This window comes from Emys orbicularis, chromosome 13, assembly GCF_028017835.1.
Source record: "Emys orbicularis isolate rEmyOrb1 chromosome 13, rEmyOrb1.hap1, whole genome shotgun sequence".
NCBI lineage: Eukaryota > Metazoa > Chordata > Testudines > Emydidae > Emys > Emys orbicularis.
Genome location: NC_088695.1, coordinates 23,412,530 through 23,433,409, shown reverse-complemented (window position 1 = coordinate 23,433,409; position 20,880 = coordinate 23,412,530).

Here is a 20,880-nt window from a genome sequence, read left to right as displayed (position 1 = left end):
CTCTCCATTGCTTTCTATGCCACTGTGTAATGTCCTACAAGGCTTCCTCAAGGTTTCAAGGTTTCCTTCTTGAAACTAATATAGGCTCCAGATCCGATTACCCAAAACCCCCAACCAAGACCTACCTACCTGCCCGCTTACTTATTTTTAATGAATTAACCCTGAAATTCTTACCATGATGTATCTTTGGTCTGGGTTTGTTGCTAGAAGGAGCTTCTCAGTAATATGAAGATGGAATAAAAACATACCAGACTGATGACAATGTTAAAACATGTTGGCCTTGTCTTGACACAGAATGTAATATGGGGAGATTATTTCTTCCCTGCATGGGGGGCAATGTTTGTATATATACATGTATACACCTACACTCACACACACACACATAAATATACATACATGCACACATACTCCTTCATTTTCTTTGCAGGCCCTTCCACCTCAGCAGCACTGACACAGCCACCCAGGACCCTTGGGGACAGGAACCTCAACTAGCATGAGAAAGCATGAGAGAAGAATGCCATGTTCTATGCCATGGGTCACAGGTTTGATGAGCACCTGGAATTTCAGAAAGTGAAGAAAGAGCTGGATAGGGAGAGAGGGGAGAGAATGGTTACTGATTTCCTGGAACATGATCAAAGGAATGGGGATTACCACCAAGCACGGTTAGAGAAGCTGGTCACCCTTGTAGCCAATAATTTTAGTTTATTATTTATTTATTGTGTAATTGTAGAATTATAAAAGTATAAGATTAATAACTATTTAAAAGATTTATGTATTAAACATAAATAAAACAAACTAAAACACAAGGCGTGTAGGCTAAGGTCTGCAAAAGTTTATCTTAGCTATTTTAGATGTTAAATATAAGATAATAACATAAGCCAATAACCAAAAAATAACTCAATGACATAAAATTATGAAAAAAAGGTACCAAGTGGTAATATTGCACAAAATTACCACACCCCAAAATTAACAGTAAATCATAAAAATACTGTAAGGACACATCTGTCTCCAACTTGTGTCTTAACCATAAAATACAGGTTGTGCGTCAATGCTAATAAAAAAAACAAAAAAACAAAAACTTACACAGCCTATAAAAAAATTGGGATCCCTTTAGTTTCCAGGAAACACAACCCAATAAAAAAGGATTAACACTTTCATAAACATGCACAAAATGTAGGTATAAACAAAATTACATTATTTAAAAAAAATGCCCAAAATGGAAAAAATGAGCTCCCTATGGAAGACTCCAGCAGAAACCATCCCTCTACTAATAATCAAGCCATAAAAGACCCATCAAACCCTAACACTATTAAGAAAGTATAACTATATTTGTAACTTGTGCATAGGTCTGTATAAAATTTCTGTATGCTTGGGTAATTATAACTTAAATTGTAACTAACTTTAATAAAAGCAGACCACAGCCATATCGATGGAATTAGCTATGCTGGTGTCCAAATGGTTTGTAAGTGGCAGCATCTTGCCTTCAACCTGCCAAATGTGCACTCCACCTTCTTCTTCCACGTGCTTTGAGGCCAGCGTGTGGTTTCATGAGCCATGGAAGGAGAAGGAAGGTGGGGGCCCCTAAACTAACAGTGAACACAGCCACCCCATTGATAACTATGTCCTTTGGAGGGATAATTGTCCCTGTATTTCTGCACAGGTTAACACCAGATCTCCTCAGCAGGCTGGTGTCCTACACCTTTCTGTTACATCCCATACTGGAATTCATAAACCTGCCTCTGGGGTCATCCAAACCCTGCAGAATGATTGACTACTAACCTTTGTAGGCAAACTATGGGCATTTAGGTGCCATCAATGGCCCTAGCCTGGTGTAGGAAGCCCGTTTTCTCAAAGGCAGCTATTATTTCATGTGCATTACTTATGTCCACCACCAGAGGATTAATGACCTCACAAACCTTCCCCATGACAGCACTGACACTTGACTTGCCAACATCAAACTGGTTAACCATGGGACTGTAGGGGTCTGGGGTATCCAGCTTTCAGATGGCAATAGCAACCTACTTCTGGACTATTATGACTTCCTTTATTTGCATGACCTGGTGCTGGAGGTCATGACAATGTCCTCACAGAGCTCCATGAAGCTGTGCTTCCTCATGCATAAATCCTGGAGCCACTGCTGGTCATCACAGGCCTGCCTGGTGATGAGGTCCCACCACAATGTGCTTGTTCTCCTGCACCAGAACAGCCATTCTGCACACAAGGAGTCCACGTGTAACATGCATTGTGGCCATCCAGCCTGCCATGAATGAATTCCCTTCAACTTCCATCATCTTCTGCAGTTCACAAACTGTTGCCAAAATGACATCCAGAATCTTGCTGAACATTCATTCTGCTGCATAAGCACTTCACCCTCAAGCAGGAACAGCTCATCCAGTACTGATGGATCCATGACTTGTCCCCCCGTTGGAATGGACAGAAGTGAGGAGTGAGCAGAGCTGGAAGTGCCTCAGCTGAATATGTTGGTGGGCTAAAACCACTTCCGCACAGGCCCTCAGAGAGGATTGACAAGCTCTCCCACAATATACTGTGAACCAATTCTCAGGGTGGCTCCAGTTAGCAAGGTGGTAAGAACCCTGGGACATGTTCCTAGAAATCCTAGTGCCAAACACGTAACTAAAGCATCTGTGCCAACGCAGGTGTATGGGGTACGGAGCACGTGCAGCTCAGCAATGTGGACTTTACAAGTGGACTTGAGTAATGTGTGCACATGCCTGCAAGGCAGGATGGAGCACATGCTGCAGTGTAGATGCACCCTTAGTTTCTAACCTGACCAGCTGCTAGAGTTCTCTTGGATTGCACAGGCTAGTGCAGGGCCAGCTCCAGGCACCAGCAAACCAAGCAGGTGCTTGGGGCGACACATTTTCAGGGGCAGCATTCCAGCCAGCCTCTTTTTTTGTTTGTTTTTTTGTTTTGTTTTGTTTTGGGCGCTTGGGCGGCAAAAGCCTAGAGCCGGCCCTGGCAGCAGCAGCACGTCCTGCACCAGGGGTGCCCTGGGGCCGCTGCGGTTCGCGTCGGGGAGCAGTGCCCACACCTTATGGCCGGGCGGGCTCCGAGCATGGGACACTTGGGCTGGGGGCCGCCCCTCAGGGCACATGGAGCCGCCTGCAGGTAATGCAGGGCGGCCCCCCCTCTCCCCCCGCAGCACCGAAGCCGGGGCTGGGCGAAGCAGCCAGAACTGCCCAGGGACTGCGGTAGGGCAGCCAGGAGCAGCAGCAGGAGCGGGGCCATAGAGGGTGGGGTGCTGCCATGCGGGGCCCGTGTCCCGCTCTCCGGGGCTCCGCTATCTCTGGGGCTGCCCTGCCCCGGCTCCTCAGCCCCCTGCCGGGACGGTCCCCCAGCTCTGCCCTCCCAGGTCCCGGCCAGTCCTGGAGGCGGGAGCCCCGGCTGGAGGGACCCTGGGCTGAGGCGTGGCCCGGGAGCCCCACTGCTTACCCCGACCCTGCCAGCGCTGTACCGGCTGGAGGCAAGGGGGGAGTGGGCGGAGTCAGCGCTGGTGGGGGGGAAGCCCAGTGCTGGGGCGGCAGGCAGGTGGTGAGGGTAGGGTGTGGGGGAGAGCCAAGAGTTGGGGTGGCAGGGGGTGCGGGTGAAGGGTGTGGGGGGGGGGAAGCCCAGGGCTGGGGTGCAGCCAAAAATTTTTTCGCATGGGGCGGCAAAAAACCTAGAGCCAGCCCTGGGCTAGTGATAGTCAGGTTGCACAATCTTAGGAGCAAGGAAATTGGCTGGTCCTTCTCCATCTCTGCTCTCAATGGCTATTAAGTCCAGAGACACCACCCCACCCCCAGGTTTATAGATACTGTGCATTACAGGCGCTGCAGGAACATGGGAGACCTCCAGCATCTTAGGATGAGGATGTGTGAGGCTAGATTGGCCGATGACAGGTGTCCCAGAGGGATATTTCTTCCTGTGTCTCAGGGACACAGTCTGAGCTGGGATTTTGTTTTCCAGACCCAGAGGTGGATTCTCTCCCCAGCAAAGGAAGCCGGTGGGAAAGTGAATATCAGGACCCCTTTATCAGCATGAAAAAATGCCACCTGCCCCACTTCATAGTCCAGAAAAACCAGGATCCTTTTGGGCATCTGGTTCAGGGCCAATGAGGCGCAAGGGGAGGTGACAGCCTGGTACGGATTCCCCCAAAGTTCCACAGTCCAGATCCCCTCCTTAGTTTTAAAGATGATCTCTCCTTTCCTCCTCACAGACTCTCTGGCGATCCCCACAGCCAAGGATCTGCCACCCCCAACCGCCACCTTCCAGTAATGTCTCCCTGAGATGAACCCCTCATAGCCCAGCACACACCATTCATATTGAAATCTCTTAGGATTGTCGAGCAGATTCAGCCATGTTAATAACGCTTTGACCCTTTTGCAATCCTCAGACAGCATAAGGCTAGGATGAGCCGTGTCTGGATCCAGAGTCACATTCGCTGGGGAAAGAGAAAATCAGAGCATTAAGGGCAGAGCTCAGTCCTGCGGGAGAGTTTGATCATGTCAGGGTATGTCTACACTACAAAATTAGGTCGAATTTATAGAAGCCGGTTTTATAGAAATCGGTTGTATACAGCCGATTGTGTGTGTCCCCACATAAAATGCTCTAAGTGCATTAAGTCGGCGGACCGCGTCCACAGTAGCGAGGCTAACGTCGACTTCCAGAGCGTTGCACTATGGGTAGCTATCCCACAGTTCCCGCAGTCTCCACTGCCAATTGGAATTCTGGATTGAGATCCCACTGCCTGAATGATGCAAAACAGTGTCGCGGGGGGTTCTGGGTACATGTCGTCAGGCCCCTCTCCCTCCGTCAGAGCAACGGCAGACAATCGATTCGCGCCTTTTTACCTGGGTTACCTGTGCAGACAACACACCACGCAAAGCATGGAGCCTGCTCAGCTCAGCTCACCGTCACCATATGTCATCTAGGTGCCAGCAGACGTGGTACTGCATTGCTACACAGCAGCAGCTAATTGCCTTTTGGCAGTAGACGGTGCAGTATGACTGGTAGCCTTCATCGGCGATCTGGGTGCTGGCAGACGTGGGGCTGGTAGACGTGGGGCTGCATTGCTACACAGCAGCAGCCCCTTGCCTTTTGGTAGAAGATGGTGTATTACGACTGGTATCCATCATCGTCGTACTGCAGTGGCTGAAACTCCGTATGTCCCCCAGTCGCTGCCTTCCCAATGACGATGATGGCTATCAGTCGTAGTACGCTATTTTCTGCCAAGCGCCCAGTATTTTCTGCCAAGCACCCAGAAGATGCCGAGGGCTATCAGTCATGCTGCACCGTTGTCTGCCAACTTAAGATGTAAAAAATAGATTTGTTCTGTATTCATTTGCTTCCCCCTCCCTCCGTGAAATCAACGGCCTGCTAAACCCAGGGTTTTGAGTTCAATCTTTGGGGGGGCCATTCTGTGTGACAGTTGTTTGTGTTTCTCCCTGATGCACAGCCACCTTTGTTGATTTTAATTCCCTGTACCTGTACGCCATGTCGTCACTCGCCCCTCCCTCCCTCCCTCCTTCCCCTGGTCCGTCAGATACTAGTTTCGCGCCTTTTTTCAGACCAGACGCCATAGCACTGGGATCATGGAGCCCGCTCAGATCACCGCGGCAATTATGAGCACTATGAACACCACGCGCATTGTCCTGGAGTATATGCAGAGCCAGGACATGCCAAAGCAAAACCAGGACCAGCCGAGGAGGCGATTGCAGCGCGGCAACGAGAGTGATGAGGAAATTGACATGGACATAGACCTCTCACAAGGCACAGGCCCCAGCAATGTGCAAATCATGGTGTTACTGGGGCAGGTTCATGCCGTGGAACGCCGATTCTGGGCCCGGGAAACAAGCACAGACTGGTGGGACCGCATTGTGTTGCAGGTGTGGGACGATTCCCAGTGGCTGCGAAACTTTCGCATGCGTAAGGGCACTTTCATGGAACTTTGTGACTTGCTTTCCCCTGCCCTGAAGCGTCAGAATACCAGGATGAGAGCAGCCCTCACAGTTGAGAAGCGAGTGGCGATAGCCCTGTGGAAGCTTGCAACGCCAGACAGCTACCGGTCAGTCGGGAATCAATTTGGAGTGGGAAAATCTACTGTGGGGGCTGCTGTGATTCAAGTTGCCAGGGCAATCAAAGACCTGGTGATATCAAGGGTAGTGACTCTGGGAAATGTGCAGGCCATAGTGGATGGCTTTGTTGCAATGGGATTCCCAAACTGTGGTGGGGCGATAGACGGAACCCATATCCCTATCTTGTCACTGGAGCACCAAGCCACCGAGTACATAAACTGCAAGGGGTACTTTTCAATGCTGCTGCAAGCCCTGGTGGATCACAAGGGACGTTTCACCAACATCAACGTGGGCTGGCCGGGAAGGGTACATGATGCTCACGTCTTCAGGCACTCTGGTCTGTTTCGAAAGCTGGAGGAAGGGACTTTCTTCCCGGACCAGAAACTAACCGTTGGGGATGTTCAACTACAGGCTGAGCAAGTGCTGAATGGTGGTGGAATGTGCATTTGGACGTTTAAAAGCGCGCTGGCGCAGCTTACTGACTCGCTCAGACCTCAGCGAAAAGAATATCCCCATTGTTATTGCTGCTTGCTGTGCGCTCCACAATATCTGTGAGAGTAAGGGGGAGACATTTATGGTGGGGTGGGAGGTTGAGGCAAATCGCCTGGCCGCTGATTACGCGCAGCCAGACACCAGGGCGGTTAGAAGAGCACAGCAGGGCGCGGTGTGCATCAGAGAAGCTTTGAAAACCAGTTTTGTGACTGGCCAGGCTACGGTGTGAAACTTCTGTTTGTATCTCCTTGATGAACCCTCCGCCCCCCCCCCCACCCGGTTCACTCTACTTCCCTGTAAACCAACCACCCCCCCTCTCCTCCCCCCCTCGAGCACTGCTTGCAGAGGCAATAAAGGCATTGTTGCTTCACATTCATGCATTCTTTATTAATTCATCACACAACTAGGGGGATAATTGCCAAGGTAGCCCGGGATGGGTGGGGGAGGAGGGAAGGAAAAGGACACACTGCAGTTTAAAACTTTAACTCTTATTGAAGGCCAGCCTTCTGATGCTCGGGCAATCATCTGGGGTGGAGTGACTGGGTGGCCGGAGGCCCCCCCACCGTGTTCTTGAGCGTCTGGGTGAGGAGGCTATGGAACTTGGGGAGGAGGGCTGTTGGTTACACAGGGGCTGTAGCGGCGGTCTCTGCTCCTGCTGCCTTTCCTGCAGCTCAACCATACGCTGGAGCATATCAGTTTGATGCTCCAGCAGCCGGAGCATCGACTCTTGCCTTCTGTCTGCAAGCTGACGCCACCTATCATCTTCAGCCCGCCACTTGCTCTGTTCATCCCACGATTCAGCCCGCCACCTCTCCTCTCGTTCATATTGTGCTTTTCTGTAGTCTGACATTGACTGCCTCCACGCATTCTGCTGTGCTCTGTCAGCGTGGGAGGACATCTGGAGCTCCGAGAACATATCATCCCAAGTCCGCTGTTTTCTCCTTCTAATCTTCACTAGCCTCTGTGAAGGAGAAACATTTGCAGCTGGTGGAGGAGAAGGGAGAGGTGGTTAAAAAAGACACATTTTAGAGAACAATGGGTACATTCTTTCACGTTAAATTTTGCTGTTCACATTACACAGCACATGTGTTTTCGTTACAAGGTTGCATTTTTCCTCTTATATTGAGGGCCTGCCGGTTTGGTGTGAGAGATCACTCACGCAGTGCCAGGCAACAGATTTTGGCTTGCAGGCAGCCATGGTAAGCCACAGTCTTTTGGCTTTTTTAAACCTTCTTAACATGTGGGAATGGTTTCAAACAGTAGTGCCCTCATTTCCCATACCAAGCACCCGTTGGGTTGGCCATTTAAAATGGGTTTGCAATGTAAAAGGAGGGGCTGCGGTTTCCGGGTTAACATGCAGCACAAACCCAACTAACCCCCCTCCTCCCCCACACCGAATTCTCGGGGATGATCACTTCACCCCTCCCCCCCACTGTGTGGCTAACAGCGGGGAACATTTCTGTTCAGCAGAGCAGGAACGGGCACCTCTGAATGTCCCCTTAATAAAATTGCCCCATTTCAACCAGGTGAACGTGAATGATATCACTCTCCTGAGGATAACAAAGAGCGATAAGGAATGGATGTTGTCTGCATGCCAGCAAACACCGGGACCATACGCTGCCATGCTTTGTTATGCAATGATTCCAGACTACGTGCTACTGGCCTGGCGTGGTAAAGTGTCCTACCATGGCGGACGGGATAAGGCAGCCCTCCCCAGAAACCTTTTGCAAAGGCTTTGGGAGTACATGAAGGAGAGCTTTCTGGAGATGTCCCTGGAGGATTTCCGCTCCATCCCCATACACGTTAACAGACTTTTCCAGTAGCTGTACTGGCCGCGATTGCCAGGGCAAATTAATCATTAATCATTAAACACGCTTGCTTTTAAACCATGTGTAATATTTACAAAGGTACACTCACCAGAGGTCCCCTGTGTGCCCTCAGGGTCTGGGAGCACGCCTTGGGTGAGTTCGGGGGTTACTGGTTCCAGGTCCAGGGTGATAAACATATCCTGGCTGTTGGGGAAACCGGTTTCTCCACTTCCTTGCTGCTGTGAGCTATCTACATTATCTTCACCCTCATCTTCCTCATACCCCGAACCCGCTTCCCTGTGTGTTTCTCCATTGAAGGAGTCAAAGCACACGGTTGGGGTAGTGGTGGCTGCACCCCCTAGCATGGCATGCAGCTCCACGTAGAAGTGGCATGTTTGCGGCTCTGCCCTGGACCTTCCGTTTGCCTCTCTGGCTTTGTGGTAGGCTTGCCTTAGCTCCTTAATTTTCACGCGGCACTGCTGTGCGTCCCTGTTATGGCCTCTGTCCTTCATGGCCTTGGAGACCTTTTCTAATATTTTGCCATTTCGTTTCCTGCTACGGAGTTCAGCTAGCACTGATTCATCTCCCCATATGGCGAGCAGATCCCGTACCTCCCGTTCGGTCCATGCTGGAGCTCTTTTGCGATCCTGGGACTCCATCACGGTTACCTGTGCTGATGAGCTCTGCGTGGTCACCTGTGCTCTCCATGCTGGGCAAACAGGAAATGAAATTCAAACGTTCGCGGGGCATTTCCTGTCTACCCGGTCAGTGCATCTGAGTTGAGAGTGCTGTCCAGAGCAGTCACAATGAAGCACTGTGGGATAGCTCCCGAAGGCCAATAACGTCGAATTCCGTCCACACTACCCCAATTCCGAACCGCAAAGGCCGATTTTAGCGCTAATCCCCTTGTCAGAGGTGGAGTAAAGAAACTGTTTTAAAGGGCCCTTTAAGTTGAAAGAAAGGGCTTCGTCGTGTGGACGTGTCCAGGCTTAATTCGATTGAATCCTGCTAAAGTCGACCTAAACTCGTAGTGTAGACCAGGCCTGAGTGACAGAATCTGCCCCAGCTGGAGAGTGACTCAGGGAATCTGCTTTCTCCAGGATTTACCAGCTCTGAATGGGGAGCAGCTCTGAGATCTCAGCACAGTGCAGGGGAGAGTCACTCCCCTGGCAGAGACATGTCAGTGACAGAGTGAAGGGATCAGCTGGGCCAGGTCTCAGAATCAGAGTCCGTCCCCTCCTGGCCCCACCTCTCCCCAGAGAGGGGACTAGTATCCCGGGGGGGGGGGGGGGGGGTCGCGGACGGACGACGACACAGGAATCCTGGAATCCCTGGGGGGACACAGCAGATTATATGATGTGAAGAATATTGACACAGCCCCCCTCCCGCTGCAGTGCCTTATTTCCAGCATGAGTCCTTTTGTGTCCCAGCTGCTTCCTCCTTTCAATGTGATATGGGCCTCCTCACTCTCCACCCCTCTCCAAATGCTGGATCTCGGACGTGCTCCTGCCTCAGGCAGCAACAGGCCACATGGGGCAAGGATTTGACATGCCCCAGATTTCACTGCTCAGCAGCAGGTCCCGTTTCTCCCAAGGACGGCTGCTTTGGGGAACTGCACCCACCCTCCTGTTAATTCCTATCATCTTCAAAACTGCTCATCATCCCATCCTTCCCTTCCCTTCCTTCCCACCACCACCTTCACTCCCCCACTGCTCACTCTGGCTCATGTGCAGGAAGCAGGATCTTCCTTCCCTACATTTTATTTCCTCACTTACCCCGGCCCCTCTAGCCATAATTCTAGTCTACACTTTTCTCATTCTCCATCATCATGGTATCTAGACACCAGACACAGAATTCAGTTTGCTCCTCATCCACAGAGCATGACTCTGTCCCTCTCCCAGGCAGTGAGGGCTGAAGAAGAGTGAGGAGGAGACATGAGCAGGAAGGCGATTGATGGGAAGACAGGGCAAGCTTTAGCCCTGAGGTAGCAGATGGGGAGGAGCAGGTCCCATTGGCTCTGTACAATGACTGAGAGGTGCTCTCAGAAAGCCCTGCAGAGGGCAGTGAACCTGCAGACATAGGAGTGGGAGGAGCTGTGATATGATCTGGATGCATTGTGTTGTGGCAGGACATAGGCATAAACCTGCCTCACATCTTGCTGTGCACTGACATACAGGATGCTTGTGAGGTCAGCCCTGAACTACTCACTGCAACAATCAGGGAGAAGGTGCAACATTTTCTTATGAAATGTGAGACTCGGATATTGATACAGTACGATATGGAGATATACCTATCTCCGGAAGGGACCTTGAAAGGTCATAGAGTCCAGTCCCCTGCCTTCACTAGCAGGACCAAGTACTGATTTTGCCCCAGATCCCTAAGTAGCCCCCTCAAGGATTAAACTCACAACCCTGGGTTTAGCAGGCCAATGCTCAAACCACTGAGCTATCCCTCTTCAATTACCTTTTTCCATAGGGGCAGCAAGTTTTCTCTAGCCTGAAACCAATCACATAATCAGAGATGAGAATTCACTGGAACAAATTCGATAGGATTCAATAGTGTACAGAATGATACACTGAGGGAAAAAATACATTTATAATTTCGAACAGACGTTTATGATAAATTAAAATCAAGAATCAGAAACACACCTAGATTGTGTAAGTGCTTCTCTCTCAGAGGCTACACCTTAAACACACTATTTTGTATTATATCAGGTCCCATTAACTATGCAACTGTCAAAAACTTACGATCAGATTTTTTCCACTGACACATTTGAATTATGCAAAATACCTGGTAAGAAAAGCCTGATCCTGTTCCCACCGAGGTCAGTGAAAAATCTCCCATTTACTTTAGGGGGAGCAGAACAGAACATATATATGCAGCGATCTAGAAAAGATTGATGCATGTACTTAACTTTACAGATCTGAATAGTTCCACTGAGTTCTACTCAGACACAGCACGTCAAATCTGAAAGCTAATCCAAATTTTTGAATTAAAAGTGTTTTTCTTGAAAAATTGCCTTTTCCAGAAACAAACATTTTTCTTCAAAATATTGCCAATTTTAAATTTTATTTTTATGACAAAGATCCACTTTCCACTTCTTTTCTGCACTATTTCTCAGTATTGTCAGGATCAAAGTTAAATCTGACAGCTCATTTCTTTTCAAATCCCTTTTTTATTTTGTTTATTCTGTGTGGCATTGATCAGCCTTAGCTCTAGTCAACATTTTTAAAAAAACTTAAATTGAAAAAAGAAAAACAACCCCCACAAGAAATAATCAGAAAAACAGCCCTGACCCCCCAAAATCAATCAACCTAACAAAAAAGCTAAATAAACAACATCACCACCACAATGAAAACAAAACACTCCGATCAGGATACAGTTGGCGTGTACTTTCTCCAGTAACTGATATGAGGAGGAGCAATATTGCTCAGAACTGAGAGCCATAGGAGTGGAGTCGGACACAGGGTGCCGGAGATGATACGCATGGTGGCAGGTAACTGCGTATCCACCAGTTTGGTGTGTGACGATCGGCTCCAAACTGGTGCGCAGTACTTCGCCACCGAATACGAGGTGGCAAGAGCAGACATCTGCAGAGTTGGAGCATGGAGCATGGCACCCCATGATGAACCTGCCAGTTTGCTAAGAAGATTGTTGCGTGTCTTAACTTTAGCTGCTGTCTTCTTCAGGTGGGCATGGTAACTCAGTGTGCAGTCTAAGATCACACCTAGATAGACCGGTTCTACTTCATGCTTCACCTTCTGACCATTCAGATAAACATTCAGTTCTCGGGTTGCGCTGGTGTGATGAAGATGGAACAAACTGGAGACTGTTTTTATGATGCTTGGCTGGAAGCACCAAGTCTTACAGCAGTCAGCTAACTTTGTCATGTCCTGGTTTAAGGTGGCATCAAGCTCGTGGAACGTCCAGGCCTGGGTACTGCAACAGATGTCGTCTGCGTAAATGAACTTTCATGACTCTGTGGTTGGCAGGTCATTGATGTAAAGGTTGAACAGGGTTGGCAAAAGCACAGAGCCCTGGGGTAAACACTTGGTAATAGGGCTGTTCAACCTCCCAAGCAATTTTCACCCTGAGACCTTCTCTAAGGGCTAGTCTACACTGGCAGCTCTCCCAGCGCTCTAAAAATCCCCACCCCCACGAGAGGCGTAGCTACCAGTGCTGGGAGTGCGGCTCCCAACGCTGGTGCACTGTTTACACTGGCGCTTTACAGCGCTGAAACTTGCTGCCCTCAGGGGGGGTTTTTTCACACCCCTGAGTGAGAAAGTTGTACCACTGTAAATTGCCAGTGTAGACAAGCCCTAAGTTATCCACACTGAATCTTTCTAAAGCAAGTTCATTGGATCCATACACATCTGAAAGACTCTGGCAGTTAGGAACTGAAAAAGTCTCTCAACAAATAAACTGTTGCTTTGCCATGTACATTGGTCAAACCGGACAGTCTCTATGCACAAATCTGACATCAGGAATCATAACATTCAAAAACCAGTAGGATAACACTTCAACCTCTCTGGTCACTCAGTAACAGACTTAAAGGTGCCAATTTTGCAACAGAAAAGCTTCAAAAACAGACTCCAACGAGAAACTGCTGAACTTGAATTAATTTGCAAACTAGATACCATTAACTTAGGCTTGAAAAGAGACTGGGAATGGCTGAGCCATTACACAATTTGAATTTATTTCCCCATGTTAAGTATCCTCACACCTTCTTGTCAAACTGTCTGGAATGGGCCATCTTGATTATCACTACAAAAGTTTTTTTCCTCCTGCTGATAATAGCTCATCTTAATTAATTAGCCTCATAGAGTTGGTATCGCAACTCCCAGCTTTTCATGTTCTCTGTATGTATATAGATCTTCTTGCTATATGTTCCATTCTATGTATCTGATGAAGTGGGCTGTAGCCCAGGAAAGTTTATGCTCAAATAAATTTGTTAGTCTCTAAGGTGCCACAAGTACTCCTGTTCTTTTTGTACAGACAGTGATTCGTTCTGAGCTAACTCAATTAAAATCACTTCCACGCCCCTCAGTTGCAGCAAACTGTTTGCAAAAACCACCACGAGGATTTTTCTCTTCAGGACCCTCTCTAAGCAACAATCCATCTTTCACATAAATTCTGCCCTTACCCTCTTCATATAGGGCTTGCTCTAAAGAAACATCTTCCTGAGCAACAACAGACTCTTTCTGGGTTTCAGTTAAGTCCAGAACCAGTTCTGGGATAACTGACAAATCCTCAGCCAACATAAGCTGAGAGGTACTTTCTTCTTATTCACAGCCTACCTTACTGTCACCAGTCAGGCTGTCTTTCCTAACAGATAAACAATTAGAGAAATCCTCTCCCTTGTCTCAGCACCCATGGCTGACTACAGACAAATACATGGATAATGGGATGGCTTCCTTAACCGGCAAGTTGCCACTCCCAACAGACAAACAATTGGAGACAGTTTCTCCCTTGTCCCAGCACACCTAGCTGTTTACAGACACATGTTTGGAGAGTGGGACAGATAAAGGCTTGGGAACATTCCCCTCCTTTCCACCATTCTCCACACTGCTAGCTAGTAATACAGATGAAACACATTCATATTCTCCCTGTGGTTGGGTCAGGATATTAACTTGACTGAACATAGCTTTACTATCATTCCCAATTAAAACATCTGCAGGAATTGAATAAGGTGGATTTTAGCTAACAGCACATTCATAAAATACTCAGATAGGGCTACAATAGCCACACTCTCATATGGCAAATAATCTTCCTCACTGACAAGACTTGCTTTACCAAAGTAATACCGGCTGTGGTGTCCCTCCATGCCATACACCTTTTTCCATTAATCTCTGCACTGCTAATTAACTCACTCTTCTTTCCATATTTAGCTTTAATATTGATCCTAAGGCTAATTCCTTCAGAGACAACAGTAACAGCATTTGCACACAAGGTGGCAGCATTGCGCTTTATCTGGTCACCTTCTATGCTTAAAGAGTTATAGAGTTTATGTTGGGGGGCTTTGTGGTATTTAGACTCAGACTAAGGTCAGAAGGGACCATTATGATCATCTAGTCTGACCTCCTGCACAACGCAGGCCACAGAATCTCACCCACCCACTCCTGTAACAAATCCCTAGCCTATGCCTAAGGCCAGGTCTACACTACGAGTTTAGGTCGACTTTAGCCGCGTTAAATCGAATTAAGCCTGGACACGTTCACACGACGAAGCCCTTTCTTTCAACTTAAAGGGCCCTTTAAACCGGTTTCTGTACTCCACCTCCGACGAGGGGATTAGCGATAAAATCGGCCTTAGGGGGTCGGAATTGGGGTAGTGTGGACGGAATTCGACGTTATTGGCCTCCGGGAGCTATCCCACAGTGCTTCATTGTGACCGCTCTGGACAGCACTCTCAACTCAGATGCACTGGCCAGGTAGACAGGAAAAGCCCCGCAAACGTTTGAATTTCATTTCCTGTTTGCTCAGCGTGGAGAGCACAGGTGACCACGCAGAGCTCATCAGCACAGGTAACCATGATGGAGTCCCAGGATCGCAAAAGAGCTCCAGCATGGACCGAATGGGAGGTACGGGATCTGCTCGCCATATGGGGAGATGAATCAGTGCTGGCCGAACTCCGAAGCAGTAAACGAAATGGCAAAATATTAGAAAAGGTCTCCAAGGCCATGAAGGAAAGAGGCCATAACAGGGACGCACAGCAGTGCCGCGTGAAAATTAAGGAGCTAAGGCAAGCCTACCACAAAGCCAGAGAAGCAAACGGAAGGTCCGGGGCTGAGCCGCAAACATGCCGCTTCTACGCGGAGCTGCATGCCATTCTAGGGGGTGCAGCCACCACTACCCCAACCATGTGCTATGACTCCCTCACTGGAGAAACACACAGGGAAGAGGGTTCGGAAGAGGAGGATGGAGGAGATAGCTCACAGCCGCAAGGAAGCGGAGAAACCTGTTTCCCCAACAGCCAGGATATGTTTGTCACCCTGGACCTGGAACCAGTAACCCCCGAACTCACCGAAGACCCTGAGGGCACACAGGGGACCTCTGGTGAGTGTACCTTTGTAAATATTACACATGGTTTAAAAGCAAGCGTGTTTAATGATTAATGATTAATTTGCCCTGGCAATCGCGGCCAGTACAGCTACTGGAAAAGTCTGTTAACGTGTATGGGGATGGAGCGGAAATCCTCCAGGGACATCTCCAGAAAGCTCTCCTTCATGTACTCCCAAAGCCTTTGCAAAAGGTTTCTGGGGAGGGCTGCCTTATCCCGTCCGCCATGGTAGGACACTTTACCACGCCAGGCCAGTAGCACGTAGTCTGGAATCATTGCATAACAAAGCATGGCAGCGTATGGTCCCGGTGTTTGCTGGCATGCAGACAACATCCATTCCTTATCGCTCTTTGTTATCCTCAGGAGAGTGATATCATTCACGTTCACCTGGTTGAAATGGGGCAATTTTATTAAGGGGACATTCAGAGGTGCCCGTTCCTGCTCTGCTGAACAGAAATGTTCCCCGCTGTTAGCCACACAGTGGGGGGGAGGGGTGAAGTGATCATCCCCGAGAATTCGGTGTGGGGGAGGAGGGGGGTTAGTTGGGTTTGTGCTGCATGTTAACCCTGAAACCGCAGCCCCTCCTTTTACATTGCAAACCCATTTTAAATGGCCAACCCAACGGGTGCTTGGTATGGGAAATGAGGGCACTACTGTTTGAAACCATTCCCACATGTTAAGAAAGTTAAGAAAGCCAAAAGACTGTCTTACCATGGCTGCCTGCAAGCTGAAATCTGTGGCCTGGCACTGCGTGAGTGATCTCTCACACCAAACCGGCAGGCCCTCAATATAAGAGGAAAAATGCGACCTTGTAACGAAAGCACATGTGCTGTGTAATGTGAACAGCAAAATTTAACGTGAGAGTGTACCTATTGTTCTCTAAAATGTGTCTTTTTTAACCACCTCTCCCTTCTCCTCCACCAGCTGCAAATGTTTCTCCTTCACAGAGGCTAGTGAAGATTAGAAGGAGAAAGCGAAGGACACGTGATGACATGTTTACAGAACTACAGATGTCCTCCCACGCTGACAGAGCAAAGCAGAATGCGTGGAGGCAGTCAATGACTGATTATAGAAAAGCACAATATGAACGAGAGGAGAGGTGGCGGGCTGAATCGCGGGATGAACAGAGCAAGTTGCGGGCTGAAGATGATAGGTGGTGTCAGCTTGCAGACAGAAGGCAAGAGTCGATGCTCCGGCTGCTGGAGCATCAAACTGATATGCTCCAGCGTATGGTTGAGCTGCAGGAAAGGCAGCAGGAGCAGAGACCGCCGCTACAGCCCCTGTGTAACCAACAGTCCTCCTCCCCAAGTTCCATAGCCTCCTCACCCAGACGCCCAAGAACACGGTGGGGGGGCCTCCGGCCACCCAGTCACTCCACCCCAGATGATTGCCCTAGCATCAGAAGGCTTGCCTTCAATAAGAGTTAAAGTTTTAAACTGCAGTGTGTCCTTTTCCTTCCCTCCTCCCCCACCCATCCCGGGCTACCTTTGCAATTATCCCCCTAGTTGTGTGATGAATTAATAAAGAATGCATGAATGTGAAGTAACAATGACTTTATTGCCTCTGCAAGTGGTGCTCGAAGGGGGGAGGGTAGGGGAGAGTGGGGTGGTTGGTTTACAGGGAAGTAGAGTTAACCGGGTGCGGGGGGGTGGGGCGGAGGGTTCTTCAAGGAGAAACAAACAGAAGTTTCACACCGTAGCCTGGCCAGTCACAAAACTCGTTTTCAAAGCTTCTCTGATGCGCACCGCGCCATGCTGTGCTCCTCTAACCGCCCTGGTGTCTGGCTGCGCGTAATCAGCGGCCAGGCGATTTGCCTCAACCTCCCACCCCACCATAAATGTCTCCCCCTTACTCTCACAGATATTGTGGAGTGCACAGCAAGCAGCAATAACAATGGGGATATTCTTTTCGCTAAGGTCTGAGCGAGTCAGTAAGCTGCGCCAGCGCGCTTTTAAACGCCCAAATGCACATTCCACCACCATTCGGCACTTGCTCAGCCTGTAGTTGAACAGGTCCTGACTACTGTCCAGGCTGCCTGTGTACGGCTTCATGAGCCATGGCATTAAGGGGTAGGCTGGGTCCCCAAGGATCACGATAGGCATTTCAACATCCCCAACGGTTATTTTCTGGTCCAGGAAGAAAGTCCCTTCCTCCAGCTTTCGAAACAGAGCAGAGTGCCTGAAGACGTGAGCATCATGTACCCTTCCCGGCCAGCCCACGTTGATGTTGGTGAAACGTCCCTTGTGATCCACCAGGGCTTGCAGCAGCATTGAAAAGTACCCCTTGCGGTTTATGTACTCGGTGGCTTGGTGCTCCGGTGCCAAGATAGGGATATGGGTTCCGTCTATGGCCCCACAACAGTTTGGGAATCCCATTGCAGCAAAGCCATCCACTATGGCCTGCACGTTTCCCAGAGTCACTACCCTTGATATCACCAGGTCTTTCATTGCCCTGGCAACTTGGATCACAGCAGCCCCCACAGTAGATTTTCCCACTCCAAATTGATTCCCGACTGACCGGTAGCTGTCTGGCGTTGCAATCTTCCACAGGGCTATCGCCACTCGCTTCTCAACTGTGAGGGCTGCTCTCATCCTGGTATTCTGGCGCTTCAGGGCAGGGGAAAGCAAATCACAAAGTTCCATGAAAGTGCCCTTACGCATGCGAAAGTTTCGCAGCCACTGGGAATCGTCCCACACCTGCAGCACGATGCGGTCCCACCAGTCTGTGCTTGTTTCCCGGGCCCAGAATTGGCGTTCCACGGCATCAACCTGCTCCAGGAACACCATGATTTCCAAATTGCTGGGGCCTGTGCCTTGTGAGAGGTCTATCTCCATGTCCATTTCCTCATCACTCTCGTGGCCGCGCTGCAATCGCCTCCTCGGCTGGTCCTGGTTTTGCTTTGGCATGTCCTGGCTCTGCATATACTCCAGGACAATGCGTGTGGTGTTCATAGTGCTCATAATTGCCGCGGTGATCTGAGCGGGCTCCATGATCCCAGTGCTAGCTATGGTGTCTGGTCTGAAAAAAGGCGCGAAACTAGTATCTGACGGACCAGGGGAAGGAGGGAGGGGCGAGTGACGACATGGCGTACAGATACAGGGAATTAAAATCAACAAAGGTGGCTGTGCATCAGGGAGAAACACAAACAACTGTCACACAGAATGGCCCCCCCAAAGATTGAACTCAAAAGCCTGAGTTTAGCAGGCCGTTGATTTCACGGAGGGAGGGGGGAAGCAAATGAATACAGAACAAATCTATTTTTTACATCTTAAGACGATGGTGCAGCATGACTGATAGCCCTCGGCATCTTCTGGGTGCTTGGCAGCAAATACTGGGCGCTTGGCAGTTATGATGACGATGGCCTTCAGGCCTATTGCACGATCTGCTGCTCACGGAAAACTCTGCTAATGTGCAATGATCCAACAGGGCGCTTGGCAGAAAATGGCATACTACGACTGATAGCCATCATCGTCATTGTGAAGGCAGCAGAATATGACTGGGGGGAGGGGGGACTGGGGGACATACGGAGTTCCAGCCACTGCTGTACGACGAGGACGGTTACCAGTCGTAATAAACCATCTACTGCCAAAAGGCAAAAGGCAAGGGCTGGTGCAATGCAGCCCTACGGCTGCCAGCCCCACAGCTGCCAGCACCCAGATCGCCGATGAAGGCTACCAGTCATGCTGCACCGTCTACCGCCAAAAGGCAGTTAGCTGCTGCTGCTGTGTAGCAATGCGGTCCCACGTCTGCTGGCACCCAGATGACATATGGTGACGGTGAGCTGAGCTGAGCGGGCTCCATGCTTGCCGTAGTATGTTGTCTGCACAGGTAACCCAGGTAAAAAGGCGCGAATCTATTGTCTGCCGTTGCTCTGACGGAGGGGGAGGGGCCTGACGACATGTACCCAGAACCCCCCGCGACACTGTTTTGCATCATTCGGGCATTGGGATCTCAACCCAGAATTCCAATGGGCGGCGGAGACTGCGGGAACTGTGGGATAGCTACCCATAGTGCAATGCTCCAGAAGTCGACGCTAGCCTCGGTACTGTGGACGTGGTCCGCCGACTAGAGCACTTAGAGCATTTTATGTGGGGACACACACAATCGGCTGTATACAACCGATTTCTATAAAACCGGCTTCTATTAATTCGACCTAATTTCATAGTGTAGACATACCCTTAATGATGAGTGGTTATTTAAAAACAATTTAATCAAATAAAGGGTTTTTCTAATTCCAAGAGCTTAGTGCTGGCTAGACTTGATGCAAACTACCTTGTAGGTGTTACCCCAGAAACAAACACATTTGAAATACAGGTATATAGTCAATATTCATAACTTCAGATACAAAAATGATATGTGCATACAAACAGGATAGTGATATTTGATAGATTGTAACTTTTCCATTAATACCACACATGACATACTTTGTACAAGATTTGTTGCAATATTAATGATATAAATGGTCATGTTCCAATTATATGGCATCACAAGGGAAAAGAGCTAATTTAGATTCCATCATTTTGTATAGTTGGGATTATGTTTTTCAATGTGCATTACTTCGCAGTTATCAACATTTATCCAGGGGGAAAAGAAAAAAAAAAGTCAATCCCTACCTTCTCTCTTTCCCAGATTCCTCTCTCCAGGACCTATCTACACCCCATTTTACTATCCCACCTTATTTCCCCTTTGCTTTGGGATTACCTCTCCAGTCTTTATTTGACTTTCACCACAGAGCTCATTAGACTCAATTAATGTCTAGGATTCTTTCAGCAACACCCATGCCACCAGGTACAACCACCTGTCCCCACCCTCTTTCCCTTTCACTGGGATTTAGCATCCCTACCCCTGCTTAGTGAGTGAGGGGGGTCACCCTAAATGAAACCTTGTCAGGGCATGCTATGAACAGTTCTGCTGTCCTTTACCCATACAATCAGGATAACAACATTTCATTACCCCTGTATTCAAGTACTAAAGTGATTTGTAACCTCAAACCAGCCATAATTGATCATTTTGGCAAAGAAGCTCAATCATGGTGTGCACGCAGGCAGAGTAGGTGTGCCTATGCGAACACAGTCTGCTCCTGAAGTCTTTCCCCCCAGCCCATCAATAGGAGAGGGAACAGGGAAGAGCTCATTCAGACCCTGTGTAGACTTGGTGTCAAGGCTGAATCCCCACTCTGCACTTCGAGTGCAGAAGTGGGGCCCACAAAGATTCTAAAAATTAATACTTGCCACTCCAGGCTTGTATTAAACTCCCAAGGTTACAGCTTTTCTCTGACCTTGGCTTGGTAAATGCTGCCACCACCCAAATGCAAAAAAAAAAAAAAAATCCCTTGGACCCAGGAAGGAGAACTTGGGAATTCCTCCCTGTGGAGTACCCTCAAGCCCTTTCACCCCCCCTCCAGGAAGAGCTGTGAAGAAAACAAAGGAAATTAGCTTTTGCCACTA